This window comes from Hevea brasiliensis, chromosome 16 (assembly GCF_030052815.1).
Source record: "Hevea brasiliensis isolate MT/VB/25A 57/8 chromosome 16, ASM3005281v1, whole genome shotgun sequence".
NCBI classification, from domain to species: domain Eukaryota; kingdom Viridiplantae; phylum Streptophyta; class Magnoliopsida; order Malpighiales; family Euphorbiaceae; genus Hevea; species Hevea brasiliensis.
In genome coordinates this window covers 13,029,165-13,046,755 of record NC_079508.1, presented here as the reverse complement: position 1 = coordinate 13,046,755, position 17,591 = coordinate 13,029,165, and positions in this window count along the sequence as shown.

Below are 17,591 nucleotides of genomic sequence, written 5' to 3'. Positions count from 1 at the left end.
CGACAAATACCCCCGTGTAAGTTGCCCCATACCTCACAGACACGGATAGGGTAGGAACTTTTGATTCTTTGCCGACTAGTTTTCGATTGCTTCTGCCCTGAAGATCCGCCTCTGTCATATCCATGAGTTTGGGGTTCCTCAAATACTTTTCTCTTTCCAACACCACTACTCAGACTCTGACACATAGGTTTCTCCCTCTTTTCTATTTCATGTTGCCCTTGTGGGCGTTGGGTCTGTACTTGGGCTTGAGCTGATAGACTATTAGCCATTTGTTGAAAGAAGGTGGCCCATTGCTGGGCCATTTGCGCGGTAATTTGTACCGGAGGAACTGGTACAGTCAAGCCTTCGACACTCTTAGGAGCTGAGGCCTCCCCTTGTGCCTCAACTGTAACTGCTTGTTATACTATTTTAGTTCCCTCTTCCATTTCTATTCACAAAATCTTCTTTTCCCGGGACAACCTAAACAAGGAGATTTCTCTCCATTAGTTCATATTTATGATGTAAATGTACTATATGTATCAAACATTTGAGCAATTGTATTTACCGATAAAATATTTCAAATTCACAGTTCAAAATTTACTTTAAAACCATTGCTCTGATGCCACTAAACATGTCATACCCTACCCCTTAGTAAGATGTAACATGATCCCGTAGTACATCTAATGAATTACCGTACTTCACCTACCGATAACTCATTAAATATACTACAAGGGATTTTAAAATAATTTTCTTACTTTTTGAAAGTGGTGAGCTTTTATAGCAGGTATTAAAAACATTTACTTAAAGTTTAAAAACTAGTTAAAATTTTTATCCATTTTTATTTTTATGCAAATTTTGAAAAATTTTCGGCAGAGTGCCGTCTATATTTGGGAAAAACAATTCTTCAAACACCTGTAAAAACACTTCTATTAATTCATTTCATCAAAATAAACCACTACCACAACACAAATCAACATCATTTCTCCCAACTCTATAATTCAAAATAATTCTCAATTTATTTGTCTTCAGAAATAAAATTAATTAACAACTTCATTCATTACAAAACTCAAAAATAAGTTTGAACATTACAATAATTTGCATTTCATTACAAATCAAAATAATATTACAAGAGTTTTTGTACAACTGCTCAAACAATTTACATACATATAATTACATGCATAATCAAAATCTAATATAGGTATACCTATAATATATCCGAGGCTAGTCACAAGCAGTCTTCAAGGTGTAGCTGTAGGAATCTCACTCAACTGCTCTATCTCTACTCTCACATGCGACAGCATACAAAGCTATCGCTGAGTGGTGAACTCAGTGGTGAACTCAGTGGTGCACAACTATAATTTAAAATGTAATACAATATACAATGACAATAATTATATCCAAAAATTTTGAAATCTCGAAGTTTAACCAATTTCCAAATGTCAAAATGTTCATTGTCAATAATAATAGTCACTTGTTAAAATAACCTTAATCAAAATTTCAATTTGTCAAATCACAACTGAACAATAAAAATAATTCCTACAATTATGGAAATAAACAATTATTTTAATAAAATCATTTGTGTACAATCTCATTTAAAATCACAATTTCTTATCAATCAAAACCCATCCTTTATCTCACTAACTATGCAAGACTAATCCGAAAGGGCCATCTTCAGGGCGATTCTAACTCCCTATGGTCGGGGAGATCGAACCGCGATTCTAACTCCCTATGGTCGGGGAGGTCGAATCATCGTGCACAATACTCAACACACTAATGAAACTTCCAACGGGCCAATAACAAATACTTAGATCTAACATCTAATAAGAGGAGGATCTAAGCCTGTGCACATACCATGGTATTCAAAACAAAACAAAGCTAACTCCATTGTCTCATCAACAAATGATATAGAGACAGGTAATAACCTAGTCAAGCATCTATAGTGAGATATAAAACCATATCATGCATTTCTTTGTCCTTTTGTGAGCATAAATTACAACACAATATTAATTCAAGATCAATTCCAATATTCCATAATTTTTTATGCTCATCACAATCCAAAACAAAATTTTGTATTTTATTCATGCAAATTGCCCGTCACAATTTAAAACATAATTCCAACGCAATTTTCTAAACATAATTTATCCAGTCCAAAACAGTATTCAATAACTGTTGAAATAATATTTCACAAAACTAGTCTCATGCTTACTATACAAATTTCAACAATCATTGAAATAAATCCCATAACTGATAAACTTAGTGCATAAGGAAGAATAAAATCATTTAATTACGTAAAATATTCAAAACAGATTCTGTAACATCCCCACTGTACATATTTTGTACGTTCTATTGCTCCAGTAGTCAAATAACAGTCCAGGCAAGTCAGTATGTCTGGAACTACACTTCGGTGATAGTAAACAGACATATAATGATGAAATAAATAAAAAGAAAATACAAGAAAAATCAAACAAAAATGAAAGAGAGAAAATGATGCTAAGTTAAACGAGCCAAGACCGCGATGGGTGATCAGACTGGAAGGCCGTTGCCGACCCCAGGACCGCGGGGAACCCTCTGAATTTAATTTTGAAACATAAATAAAGGTTTATTGAAATGTAATTGACACTATAAATATCAAAAAAAAATTAAAATTAATAGATTAGTACAAAGAAAAATGAAAAATCGAGAAACAAACAAAAATCGGTGTTACCGAAAAAGTCCGAACTTGACCCGAAGAGGGGCATTTTGGTCAATTGACACCTAGAGTTGACTTTTGACTTAAATGTCCATGAAAAATAAGTGGTATTATATTTTAAAAATCCCATGAAAAATGAAATTCAAGATAACATGTAATTTAAGGGAATTAGAGGGCATAATTGCAATTAAAGGAAATCATGAATTAATGTAATTTTTAATTGTGATTAGTGGGGCATTAGTGGAGTATATAAGGACCACTAGGACAGATTTTTCCACTATTCATCTTCTTCCTCATTATTCTTCTTTGCCGAATTGAAATTTCTCCAAGCTTCATCCATGGCCGCCCCATATACAAGCCTTCATGCACCATTGATCAAGCCATGATTCCATGCAAGTATCTTCATTAAACTTGGTCTACACATCATGGGCAGCATATAGGAAGCAAGAAAGAGGAGTTTTGGTGAAGTTTAATCAAGCCCAAGTTGAGGTTAGTGCTTAATCTCCCCATTTTCTTTCATTAGATCTTGTTTTGAGCTTTGGGTGAGTTGATTTGTGAAGAAATTGAGTAAATTAATGTATATTTGGTGAGCCCTTCATTTCGGCAGCCAAGACATTCATGGGATTTTGATGTGTTTAAATGATGTAGATGAGTTTAAAGATGATGTTTGATATGGGTATATGTATGGGAAGTGATAGGACTTGAATTGATTGAAATTGAGAAATTTAAATTATGGTTTGAAACAATTATTGGAGATTTGTGTTGTTGCTTCATTTTGGGCAGCCATGAACCCTTGTTGAGCTTGAGTTATTTTTACTTCTAATGAATGAAAATGAAGGTTGATTAATTCAAATGAAAGTTGTAGTAAGTTTATATTTAAGTATGTGCATGTAGTGTTTAAATTAAGGGTGTGAAATGGAACCTTGATGCCTTGAGCAAACTGCCATGTTTGGCAGCCCCTAATAGCATGAATTTGTGTGTGAACATGTGATTATTAATGGTATATGCTAATGTTAAATTGTGGGCAGCAAGTGTAAGTGACATTGAAGTATGAATATGTTGAAGTGTATGGGTAATATTGACATTGAAGTATGTTGAATTTTGGTGGAAGTGAATGTTGAACTTAATGATGAATTGTGTGCATTGAGCACTTGAACATTCTGCCTAGAATTGTTGCTGGAATTGTGTACAATAGATGTATGGAAGTGTTGTTGACTGAATATTGTAGTAATGAGGAGGAGAAGGAACATTAAATTGGGAGTGTATGAGCTTTGTGCAGGTTGTGTATTGAAGGCAGCACCTAAATTAGGCCATAAGTGCCAAACTGTGAACCAATTGGTATGAGGCCAATGGGGGGTGAAACTAGACACCAAATAGGCCAACTTTCATGTAGAAAGGTTGCCAAAATTCTGCCTAGAAACTGACCTTAAAAAGTGACCAAATCCGGATTAGTGCATTTAAGGCCTGAAAACTGACCATTTGGGCAGCAGTTAGTGTTTAGGCCATAACTCACTCAAAACAGGTCCAATTGACCTGAAAGTTTGCCCATGAATAGTTAAGACCTATATCTACAAGTCTTATGAAGACACCCAAGCCCAGAAATGACCATAAGCAAGTCAAAATTCTTGCACAAGTTCGGGTCCAAAAACTGGCCGAACCTAAAATGACCTAAAATGACCTAAAGTGACTAATTTTGATACATTTTGACCAGCAATAGTAAAATGACCATAACTTGGTCTACATAACTCAGAATGATCTGAAATTTTGCCCTGCGTTCCATAAGACATAGACCTACAAGTTTGTAGTTTGAACCAAAACCCAAAAACCAAGGGAACTAGGTCATCCGGCTAGGTCAAAGTAGTAGACCGAAATCCGATAAATTGCAATAAAATGCAATACACTTGGAAATGAAATTGGTAACATATGCCAACACTAAAGGGCTATAAAATGTGACATATTGATAACATTAGAATTGACTCACGTAGAGTGCATCAAGGGTCAACATTATAGGTTGACTAATGAAATGAATTGAAGGGAATAGTACCAAGAGAAATAGGACTTTAAGCTAGACAAATCTAGCAAACAAAAATTGAGAAATTGACCAAATTTTGAAGTAAAGGTGCAATCTGTCCAGCTTTAGTAGATTGACCATAACATGGTCTATACAACTCGAAATGACCTGAAATTTTGCCCTGCGTGCAATAAGACATAGAGCTACAATTTTGCTTCTTTGACCAGAAGCTAAAAACCAAGGAAAATAGGACTTTAAGCTAGACCAATCTAGCACACTAAAATTGAAAATTGGTAATTACATAAAATGATGCTTGAAGTGATTTGGCAATGAATGCCAACTTGTGAAAAGGGTAAATTGCATTATATTGACAACATATTGAATTGTAAATTGTGACATGTTGATGCTAGAATCAACCTATCCATGATGCATAAAAAAGGTCAATAATTTTATTGACTAGTGAAAGGCATAAAGATGTATAAACCCTATGAATAAAGAATTAAATATGTAACATTGTAATATGCCCTAATTTGCCTAGTTGACTAGTTTGGATAGGTTGGCATGCCAATAGGATTCTGACAGCTGTTCTGTGAATGACTTTACGTCATACTGTGTTTTATGGCTTATTATGCCATACCATGATTTTAATAGCCTATGGCTATACAGTTTGTGTTATTATACTCGGCTTAATGCTTGATTGATTATATGGCTTTTTAGCCACACTGTTTGCACACCGGGAGATACTTTGTGACCGATGGTGTGACAGCCCGAGGTACTAGGTACCCAATGCCAGTATATTCGTTTATCCAGTCTGGTCAGTGTATAGCCTATATGGGCAGTCATTTAAAACATTATTCAATTCAGGAAGCTAAGTTAAGTATAAGGAAATTTCAGTCCAATTAAATTAAGTATTGAATGAATGAGTAAAAGAAATTAGCAAAAGAAACATAATAAAAATATAAATTGTAGAACCGTAGAGACTTAAAATACAATACAGTTAGAATAATTTGTATACTGGGTAATATTACTAAAAAGTTATAAACTAAGCACTTCCAAAGAGGAACAAACTAGTATATAAGATCGTTAATATTAGAAATACCATACCAAATTAAATTGATTCTTGAGTATCTGAATTATTATTTATTTCTTTCTTTAATTGTATATATTATTTCTTGTTATACTATTGCACCACTAAGCAGAAATGCTTAGCGCGATGGAATTGCTTCCTCGCGCAGGTACTGAAGGTAAAACCAGTAGACTGTCGACTGAGATTTTTGAAGTCCAGATCTGCAGAAGTGTCAGAAGAATTGAAGGTTGTCACCTCTTCAGCAATGCATGTAGATAGGGCTCATATTTACACATGTTATGTATTTTGTTCATTCTAAGTATAATGTAAATTATTTGTACATCCTGTACTTGACAAATTTATGTAATTAGTTGGAAAATTATGCAAAATAATAAAATGTAAGAATTTTGATATATGAGTTAAGTATCTGATCATGATGATTCTGATTGAGATTGAGTATGAAAAATTTTGAGACTGATTCTGAGTTGTGAATTTGAGTATATATTGAAATTGTCTTTGGCAGGTTCAAGAATCATAGTCCAAATTATCGCAGACTCTTTGGATTATCATTAAAATTTTTGAATTCTCCAAATTAGTCAGATTTTGATAAACAGTAAAAATAGCCTAAACCTCAGATAAAGTTTTTGAACAAGTAAATCTAGAACTATAATGAAATCAGATAAGATCAGGTGCTCCCGCACGCTGTGTAGCACGCCTTGCTCGGTTACACTGTAGACGGGTAGGGGGTGTTACAAATTCAATCAAAAACTAGTTATGCACAAACCTCTTTTGTCGACTCAATTTACTCAAACTTTCATTTCTTCTTCGAAGATCCCTTTCCAACTGAAAAACATAAATTTAAAGTGCTGCAGTATCCATTTCTAATACTTAAATTCCAACAATTTCTTTGCAGACTTATCCTACCTATTACGGTTTATAAATTTTGGGTCTTTCACATTTTTGTGTATGGTGGCACTATTCCTGATACTATTCAAGTCAAAATGTTGACTTTTCTATACTTAATAGGTTTATTAGTTCTAATTGCATCCATATACCACATTTTGGAAGTCAATTTTGTTGGCATTAATTGCTAATTCAATTTCTAAGTCTCCTAAGAGAAATTATAATTTTTCAGTTTTGGTCCCCTGTTATGCCTATTTGAATGGGGCTGGCCGGATTTGGTGTTACCCAGAATTTAGGGCATTTTCTGGATATTGGCAGTTTTTTGGTATGCTGATTGCAGGTAACTTTTTGGATAGGTTATGCTCAAAATTTGGGTTTGTTTTCTTCATAAAAGTTGTAGGTCCATGTCTCATATTTCTATCGGTATAAGATTCAGGTCATTTGGACCTTCCTAGACCAAGTTATGGTCATTTAAGTGACTACTGTTTATTTGGTCATTTTTGTATAGGGCAGTGTGCTCAAATCCGGATTTGGCCTAATTGTTCACTAAGTTATGGTCATTTTCTGGGCTGGATTCCTAAATGAAAAATGGTCCATTTTGTGTCTAGTTTCATTCCCAATTGGTCTTACACCAATTGGATTGGTAAATTTCTAGTTTTGGTCCCTGAAAGGGACCTAAGTCAAGCTGTCTGCATATTGACCCTAACCAATCCGAATTGAAACTTGGTTCTAACAATTCACACACATCACAATTGGTCACAATTGACTATTTCTCAACTCAAATAAGGTCATTTACATCAATTGACTAATTTTCAACTTTTTCTCCAATTTTTCACATGCTCAAAACCCTAATTACATAGAGTTCAAATCTAATGCATTCAAAGTGCACATTCAATGTTACATACTTCATTTAACCTCAACAACCAATTAAACACATCAAAATCATTCATTTCAAACCCTAACTACTGCTGGCCAAAATTCTCTTTTGGTCCCCTAACAAGTGTTTTCTTTTAATTTTAAGTTAAGATCCAAACTACTTGCATTAAAAACATAAGTAATAAACTAGAATTTTCAATTTAACTCACTAACCTTAAACTTTAAAGTTCATAATTCCACTCCTCTTTCCTTCTTTTTTTCTTGCTCAATCCTCTTCTCTAGTGAGGTTATCAAGTTCTAGTGGATTAATTTGGGGTCAAGGTAAGGTTTAGTGGTTGGAAGCAAGCTTAAACTGAAGCTTTCATCGAGGTTCATCCATGGTGGAGAGAGAGAGGAGGGCAACCGGCTCACTTGGGTGGAGAAGAAGAAATGATTTTTCTTTTCTTTTTTTTTTTTAGGTATTTTATGTCTTTAAAAATGCTTTTGACTTGGTCAATTTAGGTAGGACAATTAAAATTGCATTTTGACATCATTCATGACGTCATCCAATGATGTAAGCATAATGTAATAAACTTTTTCCTTTTTCTTTTTCTTTTGCATTTATTTTTTCATTAGCTCTTTAATTTAATTCTTGATCCTGAAATTTTCTTTTCTCTGATTTTATTGGACAGTTAGGTCAGGAGCCAGCTCTAGGGGTGAATTGACCAAATTGCCCCTCGCTGCTTCAATCTGGTTTGCCAGTCTGATCGAGTTTGCAAGTTATTTGATATTTCTTTTGGATCCCTGACCTAATTATTGGACCTGCTTAACAACTCTTTTTCGTGATTTTCTCTTTTCCACTGTGTTCACAATAGTCCTAAAGACCTCGGTGTCATATTTTCCAGTTAGAAATTTGAGTTAAGGCTAACCTCGCAGTCACTTCCCGGGAAGGTCACCCATCACTGTGACTCTCGGCTTATTTAACATTTTATACTTTATTTTTCTTCTTTATACTTAACTATTTGGTAATTACTAATTATTTGCGTTCAGGGCTTATCTAGGTTTCTTAGATGTGATTCTAATCCCCTTAATTGTCCGGACTGATACCGATCACCGAAATAGTAAAATGTACCAGGCTATGCAAACAGGGGTGTTACAAATATCATATCTCATTGCCAATTAGTGATGAGCCTAGTGAGTCACACACATACACAAGTTAATCACCAAGTAAAATGTGATTTAATTGATTAATTAAAGAGTTTAATTAATTAATTAAATAGGTTTGGTTTGCAATGAGATTGCAAAGTCCCTAGTGTGGCTTGAAACTAAATCTAGGTTATTAGATATATAGTATAAATTAAATTTATATTTAAAGTGTTTAAATATGAATTTAATTATGAGAAATTAATTAATAGAGATTAATTAATTTATATTTGATATAAATTGATTAGAAGAGGAGAAATAATGATTTTGGCTTGAGAACTCAAAATTACAACATAACGGTAATTTGTTTATTTCACATGGTGACATATGCCACCATGAGATGGTGACATATGGCATCATATAAGTTTGCCATTTGTCTTCCTATCATGCAAGGTGATCAAAGTCAAGATTAAGTCTAGCTTTGACACTTGGCTTAATGTGATTAAGTTAATTAAAAATAAGATGCAATATGGTGGTGACATGTGACAAAGGGTTTAAGTGATTACTTGACCTAATTATAAAAGGGAAAAGAAAAGAAAAAACAAATAACAATCTCTCTTGTCTCAGTGTGGCGGCACCTTTTCTCTCCCTCTCCTCTTCTTTCTTTCTCATCAATTCAAAGAGAATAACCCAAATTCCTTTGCATTAAAATTGTTAGAAATTATTTCTAGTGTCCTATACACCCATACAACCTCTCTAGAAGCAAAAACCTAAATTATAATTGGTTAGCAAGACTTGAGAAGCAAAGTTGGGGGCTGCCCATTGGTGATCTTGGTGTGGACAAGCTAGAGGGACTACACTTGGGTTCCTAGGTGCTTCCTAAAGGTGCCAATTGCATCCATAGTACATCAAATAGGTTAGTGCTCAAACTTCATTTTAAACTAGGGTTTAAATGAATTAATTTGTTAATTCACAATCTTGAATGGCAAACATAGATCCTAATCCATATTAAAAGTGTTTTAATATACAATTGAGCATTAAAATTAATTAGGCATATAAAAGATGTGTCATGATGAATGAAACCCTAGAAGAAAATTTTTGAAATTCAATGCTCCAATAAACTAATCACCATGCTTTCGGTCCTTTAATTGAAAATTGGATCTTAGGAGATAATGCTGCCAAGTCCTTAAGTAATGCACCATGGCAGTCATTTCTTTCTCTTGAACTATATACTGCCCCTTAGTATTATCGAGTTTTCAGCTCTTAAAGGCAATGGGTTCACCATTTGCATTAGCAACCTGTCAATACCTAAGTCCAAGGCATTAGTGGGTAACTCGAAGCTTTTAGAATTATTCGGTAGCACCAATACCAGCTCTTTTATAATAACATCCTTCAAATCCTCAAAAGCTTGCTGTCATCGTGCATCCCATTTCTATGCCTGATCTTTCTTCAATAAATTAGTCAATGAGGCAACAATAGTAGAGTAACCCTTAATGAACCTTTGATAGTAATTGATTAAGCCAAGAAAAGATTGTAGCTCGGGAACCCTCCTAGGCGGCTCCCAATCCATGGTTGCCTTAAACTTGGCCTCATCCATATGGATTTTGCCATGCCCAATAATGTGGCCAAGGAATGGAATTTCTTGCTGTGCAAAGGTGCATTTCTCCTTCTTTATATAAAGCTGATTCTCATGTAGCACCTTAAAAACTTGCCTTAGGTGCTCCATGTGCTCTTGTAATATCTTACTGTAGACTGCTATATCATCTAGGTAGATTGTAATAAAGAGGTCCAAGAACTCATGGAACACTTTATTCATAAGTATGCAAAAGGTAGCATCATCATTAGTTAAACCAAATGGCATGACAAAGAATTTGTAGGAACCATACGTTGTCACACATGCAGTCTTTGGCTCATCTTTTTCAACAATCCGCACTTGATAGTACCCTGACCAAAGGTCAAGCTTACAAAATCAATGAGCTACACTGAGTTGATCAAAGAGATTTTCAATTAAAGGAATGAGATACTTATTCTTCATAGTGATCTTGCTAAGAGCCTAATTCAATGCACATTCTCAATCGAACCGTCTTTCTTCTTTTGAAATAAGACTAGTGCACCGTAAGGAGCTTTAGATGCCTGAATGAACCTTGCATCCAATAACTCTTTTAACTGGCTTTAAAGTTCCTCTAATTTGGGAGGCGCCATACGATAGGGAACACTATGGGGCGGCTTAGCTCTAAGCTTAAGTTCAATTCGATGGCCTACCTCTCTCTTAGGTGGATGTTGCTTTGATAACTCTTTAGGCATAACATCTTTAAATTCATCGAGTACCCTTTTTATCTCCTTAGGCAAGACTAAATTAGGTGGTTGCTCATCATGCTTCAATACCACCAAATAAGAAGGCTCGGCCCTTTTAACACCCTTCGAGAATTGCATGGCCAATAGTGTACTAGCCCCACACTTCCCTCTTACCAATGGTATGGTAAATGTGTTACCATTATCCATGATATACATATTATTGGCAAAAGGTATTGGGATAGGTTTCTCCTTATCCATAACGTTTATGCCCAATACACAAGAATAATCATCCATCGGTACTATGAAGAAGTGAAGAATCCATGCCACTCACCTAGGTGTACTAGCACATTATGTGCTATTCCATATGCAGGATTCGGCTTGGAATTCACTGCCTTTAACCACCCAACCTCTTTCTTGTATGGGACACCAAGGCATTCTGACTCTTTTAGCTTTAGAAAATTATCATAAGCACTAGTGTCTACAAGGGCACGTACCTTTTGTTCCCTAATGTTAGTTTGAATGAACAGGGGCCTTACTTCTCTCCCTTGGGCTTTTTTAGTTTGGCCTTGACTATTGTTAGCTAAAAAAAACCCATGCTTACTTCCTTCTTCATGGGCTAGCCTCCTTGTCTTCCATAATGGTTGAAAGAGTTGATCTCTTTGGACACTCCCTAGCCCGATAGGAACCATCACAAAGGAAGCATTTTAAGGGAGGACTTTCTTAAACTCATCCCCCTTTGAAGACCTCTCTTTGTTCTTGAACTTTTTAGACTTCCTTGCTATGGGAGGTGCTTCTCTCACTCTTTCCCTTGGAAGGCTTGCCCTTGCTCTTTTTGCCCTTTTTGAACTCTACCAATGATTTAGCTATGGCAATGGCAGTAGGACATTTTGTTCTCCCCACCATTCCACTTCCATATTGGTCCAATGTTACAAGCCATCTAAGAAATCATAGAAGGCTCTTTGGTCATTATAATCAAGGATCTATAGTAGTGTCTCCCAGAATTCTTTGACGTAGTCCTGGATGCTCCCTTTTTGTGAGAGAAGTAGCAGCTTAGCCCTTGCCTCTTTAGCAGCGTTATTTGGATAGAATTGCTTCTTCAACTACTTGAAGTCATCCCACATAGCAATTATGCATAGGCCCCTCTCCATGTTGCTTGCCTTCTGCACCACCATGCCATGGCAGTATCAGTTAAATATAGTGAAGCATGATCAATCTTCTTCATGTTTTTCGTAGCTTCAGTAGCATAAAAATATTGCTCTAGAGTCTAAAGGAAATTATCATTCTCTTTTGCATTCCTAGAGCCCGTGTAAGCATTGGCTGCTCCACCTTGCAAGGCAGCATCTTGACAAGAAACATTTGCTCCTCCATATCCCTCATTTTCCCCATAACTTGATCTAGCTCCTTTCGTAAGAACTGGTTCTCCTCCTTTAGGGTGTAATGTCCTTTAAGTGGGAACATCACAATTGTCTCGCCATTACTTGCCAAGGTAGCATTCCAGGAACCTTACATCTCCTTATGGAGCTCTTCTACCTGTCTATTGAGCTCCTCAATGTGCTATTCACCTCAAATTTCTGCTCTCCACTAATCAAGTGCAACTCAATTTTGGTAAGACATGCCTCGAAGTTTCAGAGCTCCTCCCTAGCTTGGCTTGGCTCCTTAGACTTTGCCCTTCCTTTCTTCTTGCCACCTTGTTACTTCTCGCTCATAGGAGCACCACCAACTCCATGCATAACTTCTCTTGGATCTAACGTAGCTTCCCCCCAAAATCAACTGAAGCTCTAATACTAACTATCATGAATTTAGTGATTCCAACACCAAAACTCTGTGGCACTTAGCCAATTAGATGAACTAATTTAGCCTTGACCAAGTTAGTAAAACAAGTAAACTAACAAGAGTGATAGAGAATCAATAAAGAAGCTAAGTATTTAAAGGGAACAAAGGAAAAAAGTTTGGCAAAGGGGAAATTGTATTACACTTAAAAGAATACTTTACAAAGCTTTAGTGTACAACCAAAGGGTGTGGCCTTAATGGATACCAAATGAATTATCTAAGTCCCTATTTATAGTCTTCTCCACCTCCTCAACGTGTGGTGGAGAATGCACCTCTAACATGTGGTTACAATTACACCTTAATTGGATGGCTAAGATCTTTCATTTCCACCTCCTTAAATTATTAAGTATCCTTAAAAAATGTGCACCTCTTTAACTAAATATTTTCATGGCAACATGCATGGAGAATTCTAGAATGCCTAGGGAGCTACTCAAAAGCACCTTCTTTGAACCTTCCTTGGTGGTGTGAAGAGAAAACTAGGCAATTTTGGAACCTTCCACATAAGTATCCTTGGTGCTCGCATACTCTAAGCCAATCCGTAAAGCTCTAACCAATTCTACTATAAATCCTAGCCAATTGGCCCATAGCTTTGGATTTCTCTAAGCTGCCTACCTTGCTCAGCGCGTGCCTTTCCTTTCACCCATAAGACTTACGCCCATCTAGCCTTACTAATCAACAATCTTGCGAAGAAAATTTTGGATTCTACAAGAGCTTGGGGTTGATATATTACACTTTATGGGGACTGATAACTTCTTCTTAACATCTATTTTGGGTAGTGATTTGCAAAAAATGGATAGTGATGATGAGTTTGAGTGACTTGAATCTGTAGACAAGGGCATGTTAACTTTTCTAGAATAATTTTATAATATATGATTAGAGTTTTAATTTTTCTAATTGTATTATAGATGACATTTTCTAGTTGCATTATAGATGAAAAATGTAATAAGAGATCCTTTCCTTTCGTAGCTTTAAACTTTTATAACTTAGATAAGTTAGCATCCTATAATGTGTGACAAAGTTTCATTAAGACCTTACTGAAATATTTTTGTGGTATATAATCAGTTTCTTTTGGTTTATGGTTTCAATTAGGAACAAATTTTATTTTATTTTATTTTATTTTTTTAAGGGATTAGGGGAGTTGAATCCAAACCTATGTTGTAACACCCTCACTGTAGCAATTCCGTACATTCTATTGTTTCGGTGATCAGTGTTGGTCCGGACAACTAGAACGTCTACAAAAATATCTAAACTAAAGTGAGGAACCATAATTAACTCAAATATTAATAAGAAAAATTTAGGAAAAATTTTAGAAATAAAATACAATCAAGTTACATGAGCCGATGCCCTAGTGATGGGTAACCCAGTGGGTGGTTGCGGTCCTCGCAACTAGGAGCCCTAGATCCGAGGAAAAATTCATAAAATAATTTTTGAGACTTCAGAGAAGGGTCATTGAGGTTTTTAAGGCATTAGAATGCTAAGAAAATGCTTAGAAAAAAATTTTAATCGGTACAGACAATTTTAGTCTGTTAAGCCAAACGGAGGGCATTTTGGTCATTTCGTCTTCAGAAATAATTTTTGGCCGACTTGTCCAGTTGAGTAAATAATTATTATGACATAAAATGTGAATAAATATTGCTAAAACGTAAATTAAAAATGAGTAGAGAAGAAAAGAAGAGGAAATGAGATAAAAGGCTAATTATGACATTATTATGATGTCATTAAACAAATCCCACCAATCATATTTAACTAACACTTAAATTAACTAATAAAAAGGGGATAAAGGATACAACAAAAATTAAAAAAAGTCATCATCCTTCTCCCTCATCAACCAGCCGAAACCTCTCCTCTATACCCAATCTCACACCTTATCCCTCTGTAAGGCATAACATGATCCTGTAGAATATCTAATGAACTACCGAACTTCACCTACCAATAACTCATTAAGTACCCTACAAGGGATTTTTAAAAACAAAATTTCTTACTTTTATAAGTGGTGAGCATTTCTAAATAGATATTAAAATCATTTATTTAAAGTTTTAAAACTAGTAAAATTTTTGTCCCATTTTATTTTTTCGCAAATTTTATAGAAATTTTGGCAGAGTGCTGTCTGTATTTTGAGAAAATAGTTCTTCAAATACCTGTAAAAAAAAAACACTTCCAATAATTTGTCTCAACAACTTCTTCAATTTCACAACCATCCCAATCAAATTCAACATCATTTCTCAATTTCAAAAAATTCAAATCCACAATTTCCAATATTCAACAATCATCAAAATACCATTAATCAATTTCATTCAATTTTAAGCAAAATACTTCCATTCATATTTCATTAAAGATAAAACAATTTATATATATCCTTACAAAAATTTACACTAAGAGAAATTCAAACTAAAATTTATTACAAACTTTATACAAACTGCTCAAGACCAATTTTACATGTCCATACATTTACGTACATTACATACATCAAAATAAATTTTTACAATCAGGGTATAAAATATACCCGATAACTTCAAGCAGGTAGCTCCTCAATCCTCAGCAGCTCAGTCTGCTGCTCCTCTAGTCTCTAAATCTGTAACAACAATAATAGCCATCGCTGAGTACTAGGACTCAGTGGTGCACAATATACTAAAATAATCTTTATGCAGAATTTACATCATATTTATTCAAAAATTGGACTGAACATGAGAATTAAATACAAAATATGAATTATGAGATTTTAATCTAAACAATTTCATTTCGAAGTATCAAAACCAATTTCATAAAACCCACAGTTATATCATGCCATTCGAAACAAATATAATCTCAATAACCAGAGGCTAAGGAGAAGTCACATCACAAGGCTAGCTAGCTCAAATATATGGTTATCCATTCAATTTCTTCTTCTATTGGCACACACCTCAACACTTCAGCCAGAGAAGGAATCAAAATTCGAAACTGATTACCCCCACTGGTCATGTTAGAGAGGTGTTCAAATATATGGTCATGACACTGTGGTTTCAAAACTTATCTTAACAATTTACTAAACATTTATTTCCATTTCAAACATACACAAATAAACTTTCAACAATTCAAAGCAAAAGCATAATACACATTTCATGTACTTTGTAAATGAATTTTTAAAGCATATTGATGTTGTGCACAAACCTTAAGAGAGTCGCCTCTTGGCCTTGACTCGATTCCTCGGGTTCTTCCCTGGTGTTTCTTTCCACTGAAACACACAGTTTCACAGTGTTTCAGTACCATAACTTAGCATAAATCCAAAAATAAATTTAAATTCACTTTTACCTAACTTTAATGTGCTAAACTTGACGTTCTTTAAAATTTGTGTTTCAGGTTACTATTCATGACACTATTCAAGTCAATTTGTTGACTTTCTAAGGCTTAATAGGTATGGGAATTCCAATTTCACCCACATAACACATTTTGGTAACTAAATTTGTTGGTTTTGGCTGTTTACTCAAATTCTAAGTCTTTTAGGCAAATTTGCAAATTTTCAGTTTTTGTGTTTTATGTTGCACTGTTCTATTGGTCATTTTTATGTTAGAATTTAGTAAAACTTTCTTCATAGAAAATGTTCCCTATTGTCTTAACTTTATTCTCCTTTTTGAATCACTCCATTTAGAGTTTTGTAGCTCAATTTATAGCCATTTGAATCATGGATGCCGGATTAGACTTAACCCAGATTTCTGGGCACCAAACTGGTTCTGGTAGTTTTAGGTTACCAAATTTGGGTAGCTAAATGACTTGGTTAAGGGCATAATTTGGGTTTGTGTCCTTCATAAAAGTTTTAGGTCTATATCTCAGCTGTCCACTGGTAAAATTTCAGGTCATTTAGACCTACCTAGCCCAAGTTATGGCCAAATGAATAAATACTATTCATTTGGTCATTTTTGTACAGGTCAGACTGCATAAATCCGGATTTGGTCAATTTGTTCACTAGGTTTTGGTCACTTTTTGGGCATGATTCCTAAATAAAAAATGTTCCATTTTGTGTCTATTTTCATTCCCAATTAGTCTCATACCAATTGGACTTGTAAATTTTCAATTTTGGTCCCTCAAAGGGACCTTGGTCCTGCTGCCTGCAGCATGGCCATTTTCAGTCCGAATTTGAACTCACTTCTAACACTTTCAACACATCTCAATTGGTCATAAATAACCATTTTTCATCTCAAACAAGGTCAACACACCATTTAACATATTCTCACATTTTTGTCTCTAAAACCCTAGATGCCAAAACCCTAGTTCATCCCATTTGTTGCATTTAGCTAATTAAACACCTATAAACATGCTTCCTTAACCCATTCAAGCTTACCTACTCTACTAATTCAATCAAAACACATGTATACACCATCAAACCCTAGCTGGCTAAAATTCAACTTTGGTCCCTCAACAAAAATTTTCTTTTCATTTAGCATATTTCCAAGTTCATTCAATCATAAACACATGTATTAAACTCAAAATTCCAAAGTAAATACCTTACCTCAACTTTGAAGTTCAATAACCCAATTTCTTCTTTCTTTTCTTTTTCTTTCTTGCTCAATCTCCTTTTCTAGTTTTCGAAACAAGTTTTAATTAAGGGGCTTGCAATTTCTATGGCTAAAGTTTGATTTCTTCAAGCTCAAAAATGAGCTTTCATGGAGTATTTTGTGAGGGAGAGGGTGAGAGAGAGAGAGAGATGGAAGTTGAGGAAGAAGATGATTTTTTTGTTTGTTTTTTTTTTCTTTTCTTTATGCTTTTAGTCTTATAGAAGACCAAAAAATCAAATTAATTAAATTTATTAATTATATATTTATTGCATCATGCATGAGGTCATGCAT